Here is a 22,173-nt window from a genome sequence, read left to right on the forward strand (position 1 = left end):
CAAAGCTGTTGTTAGTGTTTTGTAAAATGATAATTAACTGGCATGTGGAGCAAATGGGCTCCACACTGAGGAGTTGAGGAGGGCGGGTTTGGGATGGAGAAAGGGCATAGAGAGCCAGACAAAATTTATTTTCTTAATGATCATAACCAAAATTAGGCTTATGAACTTATATTTTTTATTATGAAAAAGATGGCCTAAACTATGCTTTAAGGTATTATATTCTGAAAAGTTTTCTCCCCTGAACTTTTCTAATGACTTTGGTTCTGACAGTGAAAATAATTTTAAAAACCATGTTGACTTTTTCAGGTCTTTATAATACTTTAGCAGTGAGATCCATTTTTTTTTTTAATATGCTTTAGTACACTAAACATTGGGAGATATTTCTGAAAACATTTCACTTTGAATGGAAAGAGGAAGAAAGAGGTGGGGTGAGCACGTCTCCATTTGCTGCGGTCCACTGTTGACAGCCATATCTTTGTTCATCAAATTACACTATGGTGGTCACTATGCCCTAGACTATGGCCCGTATGGCACTGGCCTGCACTGAGTTTGCCCTAAGGAAAGTAGTTAGCAAGTAGTTAAAACTATAAAAGCTGCCTTGAGAACTTAAATTTGATTATTTCTATTTTTAAAACTTCTGCAGTAGGAAAATGATGAAATGTTTTAGAGGCTAGCTAGATGGAATCATGACATTTAGTCACAAATTGTCCTTTGGAGACAGAGTAATTTCATATTCAGCTCAATACTGTAGATATGTATTTTAATACATATCCCACTTAATGTCAGGTACTGGAGACACTGGACAAAGATAAATATTCCTCCTGAAATTCCATAATCTACTGATAAGTACAAATAAAACTGTAATACAAGTCTAAATAGAGCTCTAAGTAAGTGACATGAAAACACTGAACAGTGTTTTAAAATAGTTACCATTTGTAGGCTATTCTTTGTATACTAAACATTTTGCATGTATTACTCAATATTGATAATAAATGAGATGAAGTATTATCCCCACTTTAAAGATGAGGAGGCTGGGGTTCAGCGAGATTAAGGTTTGTGGGATAAGGATTAAGTTAGATTTCCAGAAATAACTGTATGAATTTTCCATGCCAGCCTTTGTGTGAGAACAATTTATCTAGTCTAGTGATGTTCTGTTCCTTAAAAGTTGAAATCCTCTTGCTCCAGAGCCTGAGAAAAATGACCATTCTTAACCATGAGCTATGCTGCTTTTTTTTTGGAGGCAAGAATAAACAGGTAAATTAGAAAACAATATTCCAGTGGCTAATTAACATGTGAAAACACGTTTCTAAATATTACTAGTTGCCAAAGATGTGGAATAAAGTAAGATTCCCCCTTTCTACTTATCAAATTTGCAGAAGTTTTAAATATGGTGGTCCTATTAAAAAAGATGGACATTCTCAGCGTCTCTGGGTAGAAACACTAATCACACATTCTTTCTGGAAAACAAGCAAAAAGTCAGGGCAGTTCATAAATATTAATGACTTTTCACCTAGTAATTCTGCATCTTGGGGTTTATCCTCAAAGAAGAAATGTGGTAGTCTGAATTGATATGAAAATGTTAAGTGCATTAATATTTATACTAACAGTCAGAAATGACCTATATATTTAAAAATAGGCAATTTAAAAATACATACCAGTTCATTCATATGCTAGAATATTATACAATTATTAAAATTATAATTTTAAAACCTAGCATTGAAAAAAGGCTTATGATAAAATACTGGAAAAAATTTCTCTGAAGAGACAGTATAAGGCAATGGATTAAGGGAGTAAATTCTAGAGTCACATTCCCAGAGGTCATACCTCAACTGTGTTACTGCTTGATGGGCAACCTTGACAAACTATAAAACTATTGTAAGCATCAGTCTCATCATCAGGAAAATGGGGATTACAAAAATAATACCTACGGCAGAAGAGTCATAGAATTAAGTGAAAACATGCAGACACTTAGAATAGGGTCTGGCACATATTAAAAATATTGGGTGACTTCTATTTTTTCTTTATAATCATTTGCAAATTCCTGTCAATAAGCATTGAGTTCATAATAGGCATTCCTGGGGTGCCTGGGTGGATCAGTCTGCTAAGTGTCCAACTTCAGCTCAGGTTATGATCTCATAATTCATGGGTTTGAGCCCCACATTGGGCTCTGTGCTGACAGCTCAGAGCCTGGAGCCTGCTTCGGATTCTGTGTCTCCCTCTCTCTCTAAGCCTCCCTGGCTTGTGCTCTCTCTTTCTCTCAAAAATAAACCATTAAATTTTTTTAATATATATAATAGGCATTCCTATATTCATCACAAAGCTGGTTATTAATAGATGATACTCTTAAAAATATATAAAAGAATCTTCCTATTGGTAGATTTATAGAATTCATTACTCATTAGAAATGGGCCTTGAATTTTATTAAATGCTTTATTTGGCATAAATTACATTTTTGCGTTGATTTACTTATTGATGGGCTTTCTCATAATCTTAAATTTCTTGGATAAGTGCAGTAGATACACTTTCCTAAACTTCCTTTTGAATTTAGTAATTTATAAAGAATTCTTGAGTCTATATTAAAATTAATAAGGGGCATTTTTGTGGTCTTTCAGGTTCAGGGTCAGGGCTGGGCAAGTTAGAAAGTGAACAAGGATGGCTTTCCACCCATCTTCAACAATGAAACACTGAGCATGGGAACATATTTGAAAGCCTGTAAGAACATACAGGTGAAACCACTTTCTTTTCCAACCTTTTGGAAGCAAAAGGAAGCTTATTTTTGGAACTTCTGCGTTGATCAACTTTCAATTTCTTTTACAACTACTAGTTGTCCAAGTCTTGAATCTATTTTGGTAATTAACACTTTACAGAAGAGTGTTCATATCATTCAGCTTTGAAACTTTCTCAGCATTTAGTTTTACACAGTATTTCAGTTTTAAAAGTTTTCTTGTGATATATTTAAAGCCTTGTATATATAATTCTTAGACTTACAGCATTTAGCACTCTATTAGTATTTATTTCTGTTATGTCTATACATGTGGCTAAATTTTTTCTATTTCTAATTTTGCTTGTACATATTGCTCTATTTTATTAGATTTGCCAAAGGTCTGTTTTTACTGCTGGTCAAAATCATTTGTACATATTTTTTTCTTCAATTACGTCTCTGACTATGGCTTTCTGACCCTAGTGTTTTCCTCCCTGAAAATACCTGTACTACTTCCTTCCAGGGTAGGGGGAGCCCCTTCTCTGCTATTTTTCCTTTTATTTCTTATTGTTCTTTTTCTTCTCTGTATCAAGAAATTATATTGATGTTTTGCATCACCAACTTGATTTTTACTGTGTTAATTCCATTCTGTTTTCCTTGCAAGTCACCCATTCCTACCATTTAGCTGGTTTGCTGTTGTTTTCACATTACTCTGTTCATATCATACAATTTTCAGCCCATTTAACTGATTTGTTGTCGTTTTTACATTACTCTGTTCGTATCATACAATTGTCAGCCTCAAGAGAATCCTTTGCATGAGATGCCAACATGTTTTTTAAAGACTTTTGTTTCCTGGAGCAAATCATGTACTGATATATTACCCTTCTTCTTAGTCCATTTCGCTTAATCCACAAAATCTTTTTCAAAAGTTTTTTTTTCCAAGCGTGATGAAAATACAGAATGTCTGGTTTGTTCTCTTGTCCTGATCTCTGTCCATTTGGGTGTTGGTCAACTCTTCCTCTCCATCTGTTGCGGAGGACAAATGATGCCCTTTCTTCTAATTCAGAAACCAATGTCTCATAGGCATTTAGTAGATTGAACTGGATCTTCTATCTACCACTGCCTCTTATTCTCCAAGTGTCTTAAGTGATGGGATATATTGATATTTAGAATATTAGAATGCAGTGGTACTAAGGTGTTTCCAAGCAGCAGCTGGTTTATTGGGAATATCTCTGGCAAATTACAATAAGCTACAAAACCTCTATCACATTCCTTGTTGATAATGACTTGCAGTTCCTGAATGTTTGCTGATCGAACTTTGACAACCTTTCTGGAAAGTTGTATATACATAGCCATGAATGGCTGCTCAGTGCATTTCATGTAACTGATCCAGATTTTGAGGCTAAAGAGTAGACAATGAGGTCAGAATGAATGAAGTATCTCATACCAAGTGGCAGGAGAAATGTTTAGAAATTTAGAAATGTCTGGACTATGAACGTCAGAGTCAGTCTGTCTGGCTTCAAATCCCAACTCTGTGTGTCGATTCCCTTAACTGTAAAATGGGCATAATAGTACCTACCTTATTACTGCTGTTGTGAGGTCACACAACACAAATTACTGTATATAACTGCATAAATAATGGCAAGCAAATGTTTGCTGCTATCATTACTTATTACCCACATTTTGTGCCTCTTAATTTAGCTCTCTGTATCTTATAACTAGTTAAATTTCCTCCTTGATTCAGTCTTGGTTTTAGCACTGTACTTCTTAATGTTTATTTATTTTTGAGAAAGAGAGAGAGAGCACGAGCAAGGGAGGGGCAGAGAGAGGGAGACACAGAATTTGAAGCAGGTTCCAGGCTCTGAGCTGTCAGCACAGAGCCCAACGCCGGGCTTAAACTCACAAACCATGAGATCACGACCTGAGCTGAAGTCAGACGCCTAACCAACTGAGGCACCCAGGCATTGTACATTTTTATCTTTGTCTAGGATCCTCAAAGTTCATTGTAAAGCTGGGACGGTCAGGAGGTACTTATGATGTAAGTCTGCATTCTTTCACTCCCTTTCTTGCCAAGGATTAGGGGGGATGATGGCTTCTATGGGCGATAAGGAATATGAACTAATCACATTTAGAAATGAGCAGTTTTCTGTGCTGCACAGCACAACGGCACATGGATGTGCCTTAAAACAGAATGAAAACTGTGCACTGGGACTTCGAGAAGGGTGAAGTCAGGAATGCTTTTCTTTAACCTGGATCTATAGGAACTGAAGCATACTGAAAAGGTCTTAATAGTAGAAAACTGTGCTCCAAGGGGAGATCAAGACCCACTGATAAAGAGGGACTTGGTTCATTGGACTAAAAACACACTTTAATTCAGGGCAAATGAAAGCTGAGCAAAGGCAGACTGAGGAGCAAGCCTGTGCGGTGGTTGATGTGTAAACCCTAGACCAGACCAACTGAGTTTGTGCCCCGCATGGTTCCTTAACTAGCAGGTGCGCCAGCAGGTCAGGAATCCTCCTCTATTCCCCCTGTGGTTCCTTCCTCTGTATAACAACAGCCACTTCCTCATAAATTATCAGGAAGAGTAAATGAACTAACCCACAAACTGTACTCACAGTACAGCCGGAAAAAAGTGTCTCATTAATGTTTTACATGTTTACATGGATTCATAACTCTCTAAATATAATCTGGACATTTAAAAAAAAAATGAAGCGTGTGAGCCAAACAAGGGTGTGCTTAGTTTAAATAATAGTGTTGAGGAAGAGATAATTAGGTAGTAAGTAAAATAAGATACAAATAGTTATGAAATGTACAATTACTATTAATATAAAACTTATAATATCACCTAACAGTGATTTGAAAGGCTCTCCTTGTACCATGTTTTCAGTATACTACAGGAGTATAATACTAATTTTCTTATTCAAAACACAGTATTTCAAGAAATAGAAATGATTTTTTGATTCCCTAAAATTTTTTTGCATTTTTTTCTTCACACTTTATGAATGTTATTACCGTGAATACAGTTCTGCCTCATTCTAGAAGGACATTGTTAAAATATAAAAAGTCTCCCACTGTAAGAATTCATTTCATTGCATTAGAAAGACTTCTGAGAAAGGAAAATTATTCTGCACTACAGGGTGAAAAGAGATAGAATATGAGTGCATATTTCAACATTTTCTCCAGGGGGGACAACAAGGTGGAACATCTTTTTAAGTTGGTTGGTTTGTAATGTCAACGAAAGAAAATTAGGTGACATCCCTGTTGCCTTCAAGTAAACAAGGGCCAGTGGGTGTCAGCCAAAACTATTGCTTGTACACGATAAAGTGAGAAAAGGGAAGCCTCTTGCTTCAGCTTCCTGAGAAACTTCAACATATTTAATTAGAAAAAAAGCAGAAATCAGGATCACATCACACATCACTGATAAATATTAACAAGAAAAGTCTTCCATCCTAAACTTTATTAAAGAAACTGTTTTAGCCAGGAATTAAGAGGAAATTAGAAAACAGAGTGGTTATGATTAATACGAAAGTAAAGGAGTGCACGGTGGTCCATGTGGGGAGGAAGACCCCCAACGGGCACTGTAGGGTATCTACAGGCAAACTAAAAACCAAATGCTTTGATCTGTAGGTGTGTGCACACCAGGTAGCACAGTTACAAATCTAGTAAAAACTAAGGCTAGGCTGAACATTTTATAATGAAGTTCTAGTCTCATTATGATTCTGGTCTTGAAGAAATGAGGTACAGAGATGGATATGATGACTACTATACATTCTTTCTTATACCTCTCTGCTCCACTGTGGACAAAGTTGAGTTTGGCATTTCATGGAGACTGATGTAGGCAATTAAAATACAACTGCTTCCTTGTTGTTGGTTAATCAGGATCACCTCTGTGTTTGTAACTGGTTCGAGTTGGAGACCAATTAATATCCATTTTCAATTCCATTCAAAGAGTCTTCCAAATGCTTACTCAGCTGCCTCTTACAAAGCCAGGTAAAAATCCCCAAGTCCACACCTGTGTGTGGACCAGAAAATAATTTTATAGTTAAATAAAGCACCGTGTTTCATCCACAGCATGAAAAGATACCTTTTAAATTATGTATAATAATGAGAGTGGTATCTGAGTATTTGACTCTAGTTCAGAAACCCAAATCTTAATGACAGGGTTGGAAAACTTGGAGCATTTGGTTATGCCTTTTTTTTTTTTTTTTTAAATAGTAGACAATTAATTCAGTGTAAATGGTAAACTAAGTAATAATAAGCAGAGATTCTCTCTCTCCAAGTTAAAAAGCTTAAGACATCACTTCTTCCATAATTAGAGAGGCTATATGTAAATAAGTAAAAATGCTAAAATACTTAATTTGCCTCCAACCATTCAGCTCCGTTCTGCAAGATGGCTGGGAAGATGGACTGTCAACTGAGAAGACGGATGTCCTAGCAAAGCAGGGAGGGGAGGGGAGCAGTGATAATCGGACTAGATCTGCATTTTTTCTAGTATCTCAGGTCTAAAGAAAGAAGAGAAAGCAGGAAAAAGGAAAGGATGTCCTAGTGTTCAGGTGCTGCTATGGACAGCTGAGAATAAAGGGGCCATAAAACAGCAGGCCCACAAGGCTGTTACAATTTCCAAGCTAGGACAGCACCTGCTTTGACCTCTGACTGCAGAATTTTCTTTGCATTTGACCCATAACAAATGTTTAAAAACTTGCTCCTTTCTTGATACTTTAAAGAAAAAAAGTAAAAACCAATAGAAGTGTTCCTAGAGCTCTGATGGTCCACACTGATTCTGTGATTCCATTTGCTCCTTATTTGCTCTTGGTTACTGGTTTTATTGCCACCTGCCCCCAACATGGCCCAAGATACCAAAGAAGTAGGAGGAAAACAGATGGTAATAAATATTATACATTCCTGCTGGTTTTAGATTTTATATTCAGCAAATAATTAGCTTTTGTAAAGCTGGATTGTAGGTTATTAGATAAAGTGTGTTTCTGTGTGTAATTTCAGTGTCTATGACAGTGGAATGGATGGAAGAGCCAATACCCTGGGTATTAGCATGAGTACATTTGATGCTTCTTCATNCTCACCTCTCTATTTCACCTCACACCTGGTAGGTGAGATAATCTTTCACCTGGATCATGTCAGCTGCATGACATTAGGTGGGCTCCATTGTCAAGAGCTTCTCCTCAACACTACCTCCAGAGCTACGTATCTGCAGAGAATGTCTCCCCCCTGCCTCTGCTAATAACTGTATGCTATAACTTATTTATAAGGTCTGGCCTCAAACCACATTTCTTGCCTCATGTTCCCCACTGCCCTGTCATGATGCCTGTACTCTAACCACATTCAGGAACGGGGTCACTCTGGATGATCAAGGCACCCTCCCATTCCCTGCACTAGATCTAGAGATCTAGAGAAAGCTCTTAGTCCTTCTAGCTTCTGTGCAAACACCACTTCCTCTGTAGGTCTTTTCTGACCCACAGAGTCCGAACAAGTCCCTTTCTCCCGTTGGCTCTCATAACACTTGTCTAACACCAAATTGGCATGTTTGTCAAACTGGATCATATGTAACTGCATACACATCTCTTTCTCTCTGTTTAGGTGAATGCTTAGGAGGACAGAGATAGTATATTCCTTATTGTTGTATCTCTGAGCACAGTACACTCAGCTATTAATCAGAGAACGAAGCAGAGTCTTATGCATGAAAAACATTCCAGGAATTGGTTTTGTTGAGCAACACTGTGCATTTCCAGCACCACATGGGGACTTTAGGCTGGTTTGGTATAGCCGACCTAGACCTTGAACTGTGAGTAGACAGATACTGGGTATGTGTAAGGGAAAAAAGAAATCTAAGAAATCATTCTGTTGTTTTGACAGTTTGCACATATGGCATTTCCAAGCACAGCCTTTGGCAGCTTCAAGGTCCCCTGTCCAGGGAAATTTGATTAAAAAGTCAAAGTTTATTACAGAATTTCATGGTTAGCTTGAGCAATTTTAATAAAGCCTTGGGCAAAAGAGCTACATTTCCCACTGGAGGAAAGTATATTGCACACTAGACCAGTGATTACTGTATCTAACCCACTCAACTGTGTGTGAAACAATTCCACAAAACGGAAACAGGGTCCTATGGTCCAATTTCTGTGCATTTAGAGTGTGAGAAGAAACAGAGAAAGGGATGTCATTTCTAGAGCTACCTATATCCTCCAAGTAAACCACCTAGGGTCTTATAGGAAGAGTATGGGCTTTGGAATTGGGAGACCTGATGGACTGGAATCTTGATTCATCTCTTACTAGTTGTAAAACTTCAGGCAAATGAAAGAAACTGCTTGTGTCTCAGCATCCTCACAGACAGAACTGGAAAAATAATGGCTGCAATGGGTTAAGAAATGGGTATAAGAAATAGTAGAATGCAAAGTGCTCAGAACAGAACCTGGCGTATTATAGGCACTCAGGAAATACTGGATTCCTTCACTTCTTTGGGTCTCAATTTCTACCTGTGTGTGAAACATGGGTTTTTTTTAAACCACTTAGTTACTTGATATCTCAAGACTCTTTCCAGTTCTAAAGTCACATCACCCTTTTATCTTTAGAGGTACAAACAGTATTGTGAATCTTTGAAAGTGGTTTCAAAGGTGATGAATTCTTTTTCTAAAAAAATTTTTTAAATTTTGAGAGAGAGAGTGCAAGTGGGGTAGGGGCAGAGAGGGGAGAGAGCTAATCCCAAGCAGGCTCTGCACTGTCAGCACAGAGCCCGATGTGGGGCTTGAACTCACAAACTCTGAGATCATGACCTGAGCCAAAATCAAGAGTTGGGCACTTAACCGACTGAGCCACCCAGGCACCCAAAAGCTAATGCATTCTGATGAATGTGCTGCTTTCTTCTAATTTCCTTAGGTTTAATTCTCTCTTTTTTGAGCTTCTTTGAGATGGACAATTAAATCATTAATTGGCAAACTCTCTTCCAATACACACATTTCTATGCATTTCCTCCTTTGTTCCTGTAAACACTGCTTTAGCTGAACTCTATGCGTTTAGTTACGTTGTTTTTTCATTTAGTTGGTTAAGAATATTTTAAAATTTCCCTTGTGATATTTCTTCTTTTACCCCTAGTTCACTTAGAACTATGCTGCTTAACTTCCACGTATTTAGAGATTTTGCAGTTCTTTTTCAGTGGTTTTATTTCTTAGTTTTTAATTCCACTGAGGTCATCGCGCACATTTAGTGGAATTTCAGTCCTTTGAAACCCACCATCTGGATAAATCACACTTTACATTTCAGCAAACATTCTCTGTGTAACTGACCAAAGGTATATTCTGTCATTATTGGTTGTAACAGCTATGACATAAATGTCAATTAGGTCACTGTTGGTCACGTTATTCAAATTAACATACTTAACTGATTTTTGTTTTCTACTTATTAACTCTGATACTAGATGAGGTTTATAAAAATTTCCACTATTTCTCTTTTAGTTCTGCCAAGTCTTGTGTACCTCACTTTATTGCAGATAATTGTGTTTTTTTACAAATTGAAGGTTTGCAGCAGCAAACCTACTGGTGCCCTTTTTCCAATGGCATTTGTTCATTTTTTGTGTCTCTTGGTCACATTTTCATAATTCTTAAAATATTTCAAGCTTTTTCATTATTATATTTGTTATGGTGATCTGTGATCTGTAAGGTTACAATTGTAATTGTTCTGTGGGGCCACAAACCCTACCCAAAGAAGACAGCGAACCTAATTGACATATGCTGTGTGCTCTAGACTGTTCCACCAACAGGCCGTTCCCTGTCTCTCCCTTTCCTTGGGCCTCCCTATTCCCTGAGACACAATAATACTGAAATTAGGCTGCTTAATAACTTTACAGTGGCTTCTAGGTGTTTAAGGTAAAGAAAGAGTTACACGTCTCTCACTTTAAATCAAAAGCTAGAAATGATTCAGCCTAGTGAGGAAAGCCTGTCAAAAGTTGAGATAGGCTGGAAGCTAGGCCTCTTGCACCAGTCAGCCAAATCGTGAATGCAAAGGAAAAGTTCTTGAAGGAAATTAAAGGTGCTACTTGAATGAACACACATACAATAAGCCAGCCTTAGTGCTGACAGGGAGTGCATCTATGTAGTCTGGATAAAAGATCAAAACCAGCTACAACATTCCCTTAACCCAAAGCCTAACCCAGAGCAAGCCCCTAACTCTCTTCAATTCTGTGAGGGCTGAGAGAGGTGAGGAAGCTGCAGAAGAAAAGTCTGAAGCTAACAGAGTCTGATTCAAGAGGTTTAGGGAAGGAAGCCATTTCTAGAACATGACAGCACCAGAGAAAGAAACAAGTGCTAATGTAGAAGCTGAATCACCCTATTCAGAAGATGTGGGCAAGATAACTAACAAAGGTGGCTGCACAAAACAGATCTTCAATGTAGACAAAACGGCCTCCTACTGGAAAAAGATTCTATCTGGGACGTTCATAGTTAGAGAGGAGAAGTCAGTGTCTGGCTTCAAAGGGAAGGCTGGCTCTCTTGTTAGGAGCCAGTGCAGCTGGTGACTTCCTGGTGAGGCCATTGGCCATTTACCATTTCAAAAATCCTTGGGCCCTTAAGAGTGATGCTAAATCTTTTGTGGTTCCATACAAATTTTAGGATAGTTTGTTCTAGTTTTGAGAAGAATGCTGGTGCAACTTTGGTTGGGATTGCATTGAATGTGTAGATTGCTTTGGGTAGTAATGACATAGTTGCAAATGACATATCAGATAAAGGGCTAGTATCCAAAATCTATGAGGAGCTCACCAAACTCCACACCTGAAAAATAAACAACCCAGTGAAGAAATGGACAGAAGACATGAACAGACACTTCTTGAAAGAGGACATCCAGATGGCCAACAGACACATGAAACGATGCTCAGCATCCCTCCTCACCAGGGAAATACAAGTCAAAACCATACTGAGATACCACCTCATGCCAGTCAGAGTGGCTAAAATGAACAAATCAGAGGACTCTAGATGCTGGTGAGGATGTGGAGAAATGGGCACCCTCCTACACTGTTGGTGGGAATGTAAACTGGTAAATCCCCTCTGGAAAAGAGGGTGGAGGCTCCTCCAAAAATTAACAATAGAACTCCCCTATGACCCAGCAATGGCATTCCTAGGAATTTACCCAAGGGATACAAGAATGCTGATGCATAGGGGCACATGTACCCCAATGTTCATAGAAGCACTCTCAACAATAGCCAAAACATGAAAGAGCCTAAGTGTCCATCAACTGGCGAATGGATCAAGAAGATTTGGTTTATCTATGCAATGGAATACTACATGGCAATGAGAAAGAATGAAATCTGGCCATGTGTAGCAACATGCATGGAACTCGAGGGTGTTATGCTGAGTGAAATAAGTCAGACAGAGAAGGACAGACACCATATGTTTTCACCTATAGGTGGATTAGGAGGAACTTAACGGAAGACCATGGGGGAGAAGAAAGGGAAAAATAGTAGGGGAGAGGGAGGGAGGCAAACCATGAGAGACTCTTGAATGCTGAGAACAAACTGAGGGCTGATCGGGGTGGGAGGGGAAGGGGGTGATGGGCATGGAGGAGGGAACTTGTGGGGATGAGCATGGGGTGTTCTATGGAAACCAACTTGACAATAAACTATTTAAAAAAAACAACAAACAAAAAAATGATGCTAAATCTATTCTGCTTGTGCTCTATAAAGGGAGCAACAAAGCCTGGATGACAGCACATCTGTTTACATCATGGTTTACAGAATATTTTAAGCCAACTGTTGGGATCTACTGCTCAGAAAGATTCCTTTGAAAATATGACTTCAGGTTGACCATGTACCTGGCCACCCAACAGGTCTGATGGAGATGGACAACAAGATTAATGTCATCTTCATGCCTGCTAACACAACCATTCTGCAGCCAATGGATCAAGGGGGTCATTTCGACTTGCAGTCTTATTAAAGAAATACATGTTGTAAAGCCATAGTGTGATAGATAGTGATTCTTCTGATGGATCTGGGCAAAGTAAACTGAAAGCCTTTTAGAAAGGATTCATGGTCCAAGGTGCTATTAAGTACATTTATGATTCAAGGAAAAATTAAACATAAGAATATAAATAACACTAACAGAAGTTTGGAAGAAATCGATTCCACCCCTCATGGAAGACTTTGAGGGCTTTAAGACTTCAGTGGAGGAGGTCACTGCAGATGTGGTGGAAATAACTAGAGAGCCAGAATGAGAAGTGCAGCCTAAAGATGTGACTGGATTGCTGCAATCTCATGATCAAAGTTGAACAGATGATGAGTTCTTTCTTATGGATGAGCAAAGGGTATTTTCTTGAGATGGAATGTGCTCCTGAAGATGCTGTGAAGACTACCGAAATGACAACAAAGGGTTTAGCACATGATATAAACCAAGTTGATGAAACACTGGCGGGGTTTGAGAGGATTGACTCCAACGGTGAATAAAACTTCTACCAAGGGTAGAATGCTATCAAACAGCACCTCATGCTACAGAGAAGTCTCTGTCTGAAAGGAAGAGGAGATTGATACAGCAAATGTCAATGTTGTCAATTAAGAAAATGCCATGGCCACCCTAACCTTCTCAACCACAACATCGAGGCAAGACCATCAGCAAAAACGTTATGACTTAGTGAAAGCTCGGATGATGGTTCACCTTTTTTAGCAATACAGTATTTTTAAATTATATTTGTACATTACAATTATACATTTAAAGACCTACTGCTATTATGAATAGACTACAATACAGTGTAAACCTAACTTTTATATGCACTGGGAAACCAGAAAATTCATTTGATTCACTTTATTTTGATATTCACTTTATTCTGGTGGTCTGGAACTGAATCTGCAATATCTCGAAGTGTGCCTGTAGCATAGTAGTAGGTGCTTATAAGAATATTACATCTTCCCACTGACTTGAACTTTCCTATCTTCTGAAATGTCCCTTTATCTTCTTAAAGTCTAGTGTGTGTGGTCTTGATAAAACTTTCTTTTTGTTAGTGGACAGCACATAGTTGTAACTGTATTTTAATTGGAGTGTTTAGTCTATTTACATTTAATGAAATAATTTGGGGTTAAGGCTTTCATCTATTTATTGCATCCATGCTTTATTCTTTTCTAGCCTTCTTTTAGAGGAGTTATTATTGTATTTAATCTCTTACATGAAATTTTTTTTATCATTCATTATAATGAATGAATATTATTATATACCTATGTATAGGAGAATCTATATAGGGCTATTATAATCTTCATCCTTGACTAATTACAGATCAGCTCTAAATTTTACTTTTATCACTTCCCAAGAAATGCAAGACTACCTTTAAAAGAGGTTAACTACATTTGCCCCTTTTGCCCTTTGAGCTATAATGGTCCTGTATCTTCCTTTCATGTTACAATCCCTACACAGCATTATTACTGTTGCTTAGCACAGTCAATACTCTGTAACATTATCCTTTTCAGTGCTCTTAATTCCTTTTTATGGATTTGAGCTTCTCTTTGTGGTCATTTTCTCTAAGGCAGAAAACCATCTTTTAGTTTTTCTTTGAATATGGATAACAAGGTCTTTCTGTTTTTGTCTGAAAACCTCTTTATCATGTTTGCTGGATACTTTCACTAGGTATAGCCATCAAGCTTGGCTGTTTTTTCCTTTAGCTCTTTAAAGATGTTATTTCATTGTCTTTTGACTCCTAGAATTTCTCTAGTAAAAAGTTAACTGATAGACTCTGTTGTTTGTCTAAAGGTAATAATTTTTCCCCCTCTGATAGATTTTAAGAGGTTTGTTTTTTTCTTTATTTTTGCTTTTCGGCAGTTTGCTAAAATGTGATCAGGTGTAATTTTCTTTCTTGGAGTTTACTGAGCTTCTTGAATCTCTGTGGGTGGATGTCTTCATATAGTTTTGGAAAATTCTCACGTGTTACTTCTTTCACGTCTTTTTTTTCTCAGTGTTTTCTTCTGGGACTCCAATTACACTTCTGTGAGATGATTTGTAGCTCACATATCTCATCTACTTTATTCTGTTTCTCTTACTCTTTTAAAGAAAATCTATGCTTCAATTTAGATATCTTTTTATTGACTTCTCTTTGAGTTCACTAATCTTGCCTTCTATCGTGTTGGGTCTACTATTAAGCCCATCAAACAAGTTTCAACTTTTATTACACATTGTATATTTTAATTCTAAAATATCCATCTGATTCTTTTATATTTTTTATAGACTTCATGTCTGTTGAAATTATCCACCTTCTCACTCATTTTACCTTTTCATCTATTTTTATTAACATTTAAAAATAGTTATGCAACAGCTTTTGCCTGAAAACTCTATCATCTTGGTCATCTGGGGGTCTGTCTTCTATTATCTACTTTTTTCTTGCTTATTAATCATATTTTCTTGATTCTTTGCATGGCTTGTAATTTTCATTGTATTCGGGGAATTACATTTATTAGTTTTTTAAACTGAAGCATAATTAACATACAATGTTATAGGAGTTTCAGGCATACAACATACAGATTCAACAATTCTATACTTGGTGCTCCCACAGTAAGTGTAGACACTATTTGCCTCCAAACACTATTAAAATATTGTCAACTATATTCCCCGTGCTGTACTTTTCATCTCTGTGACTTATTTATTTTATAAGTTGAATTTTATACCTCTTAATCCCCTTTATCTATTTCACCCGCGCCCTCACCTACAGTCCCCCTGAAAACCACCAGTTCTCTGTACTTAAGAGTTTGGTTTTTTCTTTTGTTTTATTTTATTTTTTTGGCTGATTTGTTCAAATTAATTTTAGGTTCCACATATAAGTGAAATCACATGTAGAAGATAATTTCAAATGACACATATGACAAAGGGTTAGTATCCAAAATCTATAAAGAACTTATAAAACTGAACACACAAAAACAAGTATTCAGCTAAAAAATGGGCAGAAGACATGAATAGACGTTTTCCCAAAGAAGACATCCAGATGGCTAACAGACATGTGAAAAGAGGCTCAGGGTCCCTCATCATCAGGGAAACACAAAGCATGATGAGATACTACCTCACACCTGTCAGAATGGCTAAAGAAAGGGGAACCCTCTCAGACTGCTGGTGGAAATGCAAACTGGTGTAGCCACTCTGGAAAACAGTATGGAGGTTCCTCAAAAAGTTAAAAACAGAACTACCCTAGGATCCAGAAATTGCACATACTAGGCATTTACCCAAAGGATACAGAAATACTGATTCAAAGGGGAACATGCACCCCGAAGTTTATGACAGCATTATCAACAATAGCTAAATTATGGAAAGATCCAAAATGTCCCCTGACTGATGAATGGGTAAAGAAGATGTGGGATATATATACAATGAAATATCAGCCATTGAAAAGAATGAAATCTTGCCATTTGCAATGATGTGGATGGAGCTAGAGAGTAGTATGCTAAGTGAAATAAGTCCAAGAATGGCAACATGATTTCACTCATAAGTGGAATTTAGGAAATGTGATAGATGAACAAGGCGGGGGAAGAGAGGCAAACCATAAAACAGACAACTAAAAAGAACACATTGAGGGGTGCTGCGGTGGGGGAAGGTTGAGGGGGGTTGGGTTAAGTGGGTGGTGGGTATTAAGGAAGGCACACATTGTGATAAGCACTGGGTGTTGTATGTAAGTGATGAATCATTAAGTTTTATACCTGAAACTAATATTACACTGTATGTTAACTGGAATTTAAATAAAAACCTGGAACTACAAAAAAAGGAAAATCATATAGCATTTGTCTTCCCTGACTTATTTCATTTAGCATAATACCCTCAAGGTCCATCTACATTGCTCTAAACAGCAAGATCTCTTTTTTTTTTTAATTTTTTTTTTAATGTTTTATTTTTATTTCTAGGGGAGAGAGAGAGAGAGAGACAGCGTGAGCAGGGGAGGGTCAGAGAGAGATGGAGTCACAGACTCTGAAACAGGCTCCAGGCTCTGAGCTGGCTGTCAGCACAGAGCCCGACGCGGGGCTCAAACCCATGAACCGTGAGATCATGACCTAAGCGAAAGTCGGACGCTTAACCGACTAAGCCACCCAGGCGCCCCAAGATCTCATTTTTTTATGGCTAATATTCCATCGTGAGCTGGAACACAGATTCTTTATTCATTCATTTATGGGCACTTACAATGATTCTATGTCTTGGCTGCTGTAGATAATGCTGCAATACAGGGATGCATATATCTTTTTGAATTAGTGTTTTTGTTTTCTTTGGGTAACTACCCAGTGGGATTACTGGATTATATGGTTCTTCAATTGCTGCATGTCTTCTTTGGGAGAAATATCTGTTATATCTTCTGCCTATTTTTATGTTTGTTTTTGATACTGTGCAAGCAGGAGGGGGAAGAGAGAGGGGACATAGGATATGAAGCAGGCTCTGCACTGACAGCTGCGAGCTGGATGTGGGGCTCGAACTGACAAACCATGAGGTTATGACCTGAGCCGAAGTTGGTCGCTCAACTGAGACACCCAGGTGCCCCTCTTCTGCTCATTTTAAAATCACATTTTTTTGGTGTTGTGTAAAACTTTCATATATTTTGGATATCAACCCTTTATCAGATATATGCATAAATCTTCTCCCATTCAGTGGGTTGTCTTTTTGTCTTGTTGATGGTTTCCTTTGCTGTGAAATCTTTTTATTTTGGTGTAATCCCAATAGTTTATTTTTGCTTTTGTTACCTTTGCCTGAGGGGACATATCTAGAAAAATGTTGCTAAGACTGATTTCCAAGAGATTACTGCCTATGATTTTAGTGTTTTGTTTGTTTTTTAACAGGAGTTTTAGGGCTTCAGTTCTCACATTTAGGTCTTTGATCCATTTAGATTTTCTGCATATGGTGTAAAGAAAGTGGTCGTTTTCCAGGGCACTGTTTTTTGAAGAGACCATCTTTTCTCCATTGTATATTCTTGGCTTCTGTGTCATAGATTCATTGACCATATAAGTGTGGGTTTATTTTTGGGTTCCCTATTCTGTTCCGTTTATTTATGTGTCTATTTTTCTCTGGGTATTGTATTTAGAAGAGCTGTTATTTATGGATTCCTTTTCCTACGTTAGGCAGAATGGAGGCTGATCACATCAGTCTCAGTATTTGAACTGGGTACAACTAGGTTGTAGGTTTAGTTGGATTCAATTGACTCTGAATTCAAATGTGTCAATGGCAAGACTTGAATATTCACGTTAGGTTTCTGTGGACTTTGTCTCCTAAACACTAAGAGATTCTGAAAAAAGACTACGCTTTTCCATCCCAGCTTTCCATTATTCCATGTTGCCTACTGATCAGCACATAGCTCATGGAGAAAACTGCTGATACTTTTGGCCTTCCTCCATATGTAATGTCAGTTCATCAAGAAAGGGCTTTTCTCTCTGGAAATTAACTTGTCTAATCTAGGTCTTCAAACCTCTACTATCTCTTTAAAAACAGGATATTTATAATTTTTTAAGTTGTTGAAATTCCACTCGGAAGCATAAGTCCCTTGGACTACAGTTTCTAATGAATGTTTTTTCTTACCAATTAAGTTATACAGAGGTTGACTGCTTTCCCATTCTCTCTCTTGTCCATAATTCCTCTTACTGTGAAACAGTGGCTTAAACTATATATATTAGCAAAAGTGAACTAAAGGGGTCTCTTGGATTCTAAAACCAAGATTAACTAGCTTCCTTTTCAATAATACTTTTCAATGTTTGTTCATTCTATCATTCCTTGGGTGATAATTAAGTAATTTGATGGAATCTAGCTGGAACTTATTTTAGAACTATGATAACTAGTTTATTTCAACTGGATAAGCTTAATTTTATAAAAAAGACTTTATAAAAATTTTTTTTCTAGAGAGTATGCAAGCCAGGAAGAGGGGCGGGCGGGGGTGGGGGGAAGAGTGAGAATCTCAAGCAGCCTCTACACTCAGCACAGAGCCCCACATGAGGCTTGATCCCATGACCCTGGACTTGAGCCAAAACCAAGAGTTAGATGCTCAACTGACTGAGCCACCCAGGTGCCCCTATAAAAAAGAAAAAAAAAAAAAAAGACTATCTGAAAAATCTAAGGTTTCAGGTTAATTTTTATTTAATTTTTTAAAGGAAGGACCTAAAAAAAAACTAGATTGATTAAATGATTTTCCAGCTCAGATCAATGACTATTTTTCTATTCTTCATACATTTTGATTAGTAAACCTATACTTATAAATGTAAGAACTAAATCATATAAAACCTCTGCATTTTTTTACAGCACAAACTGAAACAGAGCACTTGTATTCTTTTTTCATGTTTCTATTTAATTTAGTATACCTAAAATAGTAAATCAATCATATACTGGAATGTGGATAAAATGAAATACTTTCTAATATTGTAAGAACAATCTCTCAAATTCAGTGATGTCATAACTCTCACTGTACAGTTTTCCTTAGTGAAAATGATTAAAAAACAAAAATGAACCTGAATCTGAAGCATTATGGAGGCATAATTTAACGCTGGAGGGGAGTGGGGGCAGGTGATAAAGAACGGATCTGTATGCTGTGGGTTTCATTCAGTAATGTCCCTCGGTGATGTACAAATATGGAAAGTTTTCATTTTTACCAGTAACAACCATGGACCTTGCTCTGTCTCATCTTTATTCTTCTGCCTGGTAGAAACACTTAAATTTGCTCAATAATGATAGATTTCTCGGTCCCACCCTTTCTGTTTTCGTATTTCTTTTTAATTTTTTTTAAATTTTTTAAATGTTTATTTATTTTTAGGAGAGAGAGAGAGAGACAGCGTGAGCAGGGGAGGGTCAGAGAGAGAGGGAGTCACAGACTCTGAAACAGGCTCCAGGCTCTGAGCTGGCAGTCAGCACAGAGCCTGACATGGGACTTGAACCCATGAACCGTGAGATCATGACCTAAGCGAAAGTCGGACGCTTAACCGAATAAGCCACTCAGGCGCCCCTGTTTTCGTATTTCTGTTCTGAAATTTAGCCCAGTTGAAAACGTCTGTCTCCGAGCTCCCTTCTTCCCACTTCGCACATAGTCTCAAGTGCCGCTGCCAGGACCATCTGCGGCGGGCAAGGGTGCTCTCTGCAAGTAGCACTGGTGTCAGGGATGGCAGGGTGTGTGTGCAGGGGTCGGGGGTGGCAGATGGGGATGGCATCCACTTCCGCTCAGGTAAGAATGGTGGCAGTAGCTCCGTTCTGTTGGTCTCATCTGCTTCTCTGTCCACTGCTGACAGATTATGCCTGTTTGTATCTGGTACCCCAGTGAGAATGCTGTATGGGCTTTGGCTCCCTGAGACTTCTGGGAATTGACAAAGCATGCCACATTCTCTTTGTCCTAAGATATGGGGAATGACCCTCTGAATGTGAAGTCATGGAATCACCTCCCACCTGTCTCAGTCGGTGGGATCTGGAGCTCCCTGTTCTGGCTGCACAGGCCTGGCGGGACTCCCCTAGGGTAGCCTGCCAATGCCTTTCCCTCAGGAAATCCCCACGTCACCCACTCTGGACTGAGGGAAGGTGGTGCGACGCCGTCTGCATCCCCTACAGCTCTGCCACCCTTGGGGGAGGCTCCTCTAATCCTCTAAGGAAGCTTCTCAAACTCCCAGTTCCTCAAGCCAGCAGCTGCTTTGGCCAAGAGACAGGCCTTCACCTAAGGGCCAGAGTCAATGCTCAAATGTGACAACCAATTCTCTTGGGGTACTCCAAATTTGGAAGGATGACAAGAAGAAAATGCTTCCTCTCCATAAACATGCATCATGAAGCGGTTTGGGGATGCGGGAACTCTGCTCAAAGGCATCCATCTCTCCCCCTTCATAACAAGTTTTTATGGGCTAAGTGGGAGGACAGGTTGGTGCGGAAGATTCTGCTAAACTTCCCACATGGGGTGGGAGCTGAGGCAACTCTCTGCAGATGAGGACTCTGGACTCCAGGGTAAGCTGTCTTCCTGTAAACAGTGTAGTCCTGGTCAAACCCCCCCCTTGGGAACAGGTCAAGGTCCAACTAAGTAAATTCCAGCAAATTCCCATCTAGCAAATGAATATATACTCTACATTTTATAGCGTTTGTTAAGAATGAACTCAAAACCCCTGTAATATTTGACTTTATTACCTGGTGGTGTGAATCGAGTCTTAGTGCTTTTCTACATTTAGACTATCATCACCATTTTCAAAGGGGGAAATGTCCAATATCACATAAACGTACATTATGGGGAAAAGCGTTTCATTCTCATTTGAAAATAAATCCTGCTTTAGTAATAACTAACGGTTGTGTATCGCTTTATAAAGAACTCCTATCACATTTGGTTCCTGCAACAAACCTTTGATATTTACTCTACATTTGCTTGTAGTTCAGTTATTTCCCCATTTTTAAATGTATGTTTATTTTTGAGAGAGAGGGAGACTGAAGCAGGCTCTAAGCTTTCAACAGAGGGCCCAAAGTGGGGCTCGAACCCACAACAGTGAGATCATGACCTGAGCCAAAGTCAGATGCTTAACCGGTTGAGCCACCCAGGCACCCCTATTATTTCCCCATTTTATGGATCTGGTAATTACAGCAGGGTGAAGTTAGTTAATGACTCTGTCAGAACCAGGGTCCTAACTCAGGTTGTGAAATGAAAAGAATGGCTTTTTCCCACTGTATGTGCTTTCCTACAAGAAAGGATGTATTCTCAGTATGACAGGTTTCCTGTCCTAAGTAGATCCGCTAGGAAATGGACACATGTGTAGGCACCTTAGACCATCCTGTCCTTGTGATCAGACATGTACAGACAGGTGTGGAGGATTAGCCTTCTTCCCTGTAGGGCCTCAGGCCAGATCCCAAAGGACAACCTTTAGGAAAGGAAGTTGGAAAGAGCTAAGCACATAAAACATTTAAGTCCAAGTTCCCTTTGGGCCTCAGTTCCCCAGGTACTTAAAAAAAGCTTTGTTTGGTTGTGGAATTTATCTGCATCTAACCTAAGGCTGATATTTGTGAAGCCTTTGAAAATAAAAAAACTTTGTTATTTAGCAATAGCGAATTTTCCTGCCAAAGACTTGACCACTAAGGAGAATATGTGCCATGCTCTGCGAGCCACAGGGGTCATGATGACTTCTAGAAGGAACACAAGGGAGCACCGGGCAAGGAAACTGGAGCTCAAAAGCGACACATACCTGCCTGCTGTTACCATAGTTACAACTATGGAAAGGCCACAAGAGATGTGCTATTTCTTATAAGTAGGGAGATAAGTCTTGCCTGGTTTCCNCCACAGGGTTCCATCCTGGTGACCCTGAGTTTCAACACGGAGCAGGAGAAGGGATAAATTATTTGTTTACACTCGATGAAGTTGTCCCTCATGGTCTCTCACTTAACCTTTACTCTGAGAACATGCTGAAGCCGGCAGTCTTTATTCACCCCTACCAGCAAATCGTGAGAATTAATGGCCATGACTAATTTTAGTAGTTTGGGTACGATGCCCTGCAAGGAAGGGGAAAAAAGGGGAGAATGTCTCTCTCAGTCCTGACTTTCTGA

General features: G+C 38.6%; 1 protein-coding gene across 1 annotated transcript in view; it reads right to left on the reverse strand.

The window, feature by feature from the left end:
• The window catches only part of NWD2 (NACHT and WD repeat domain containing 2), a 114,254-nt gene that overhangs the window by 68,834 nt on the left and 23,247 nt on the right, over positions 1–22,173 (reverse strand). The window lies entirely within an intron of this gene.

Source organism: Crocuta crocuta, unplaced genomic scaffold (genome assembly GCF_008692635.1).
Source record: "Crocuta crocuta isolate KB4526 unplaced genomic scaffold, BGI_CrCroc_1.0 scaffold223, whole genome shotgun sequence".
NCBI lineage: Eukaryota > Metazoa > Chordata > Mammalia > Carnivora > Hyaenidae > Crocuta > Crocuta crocuta.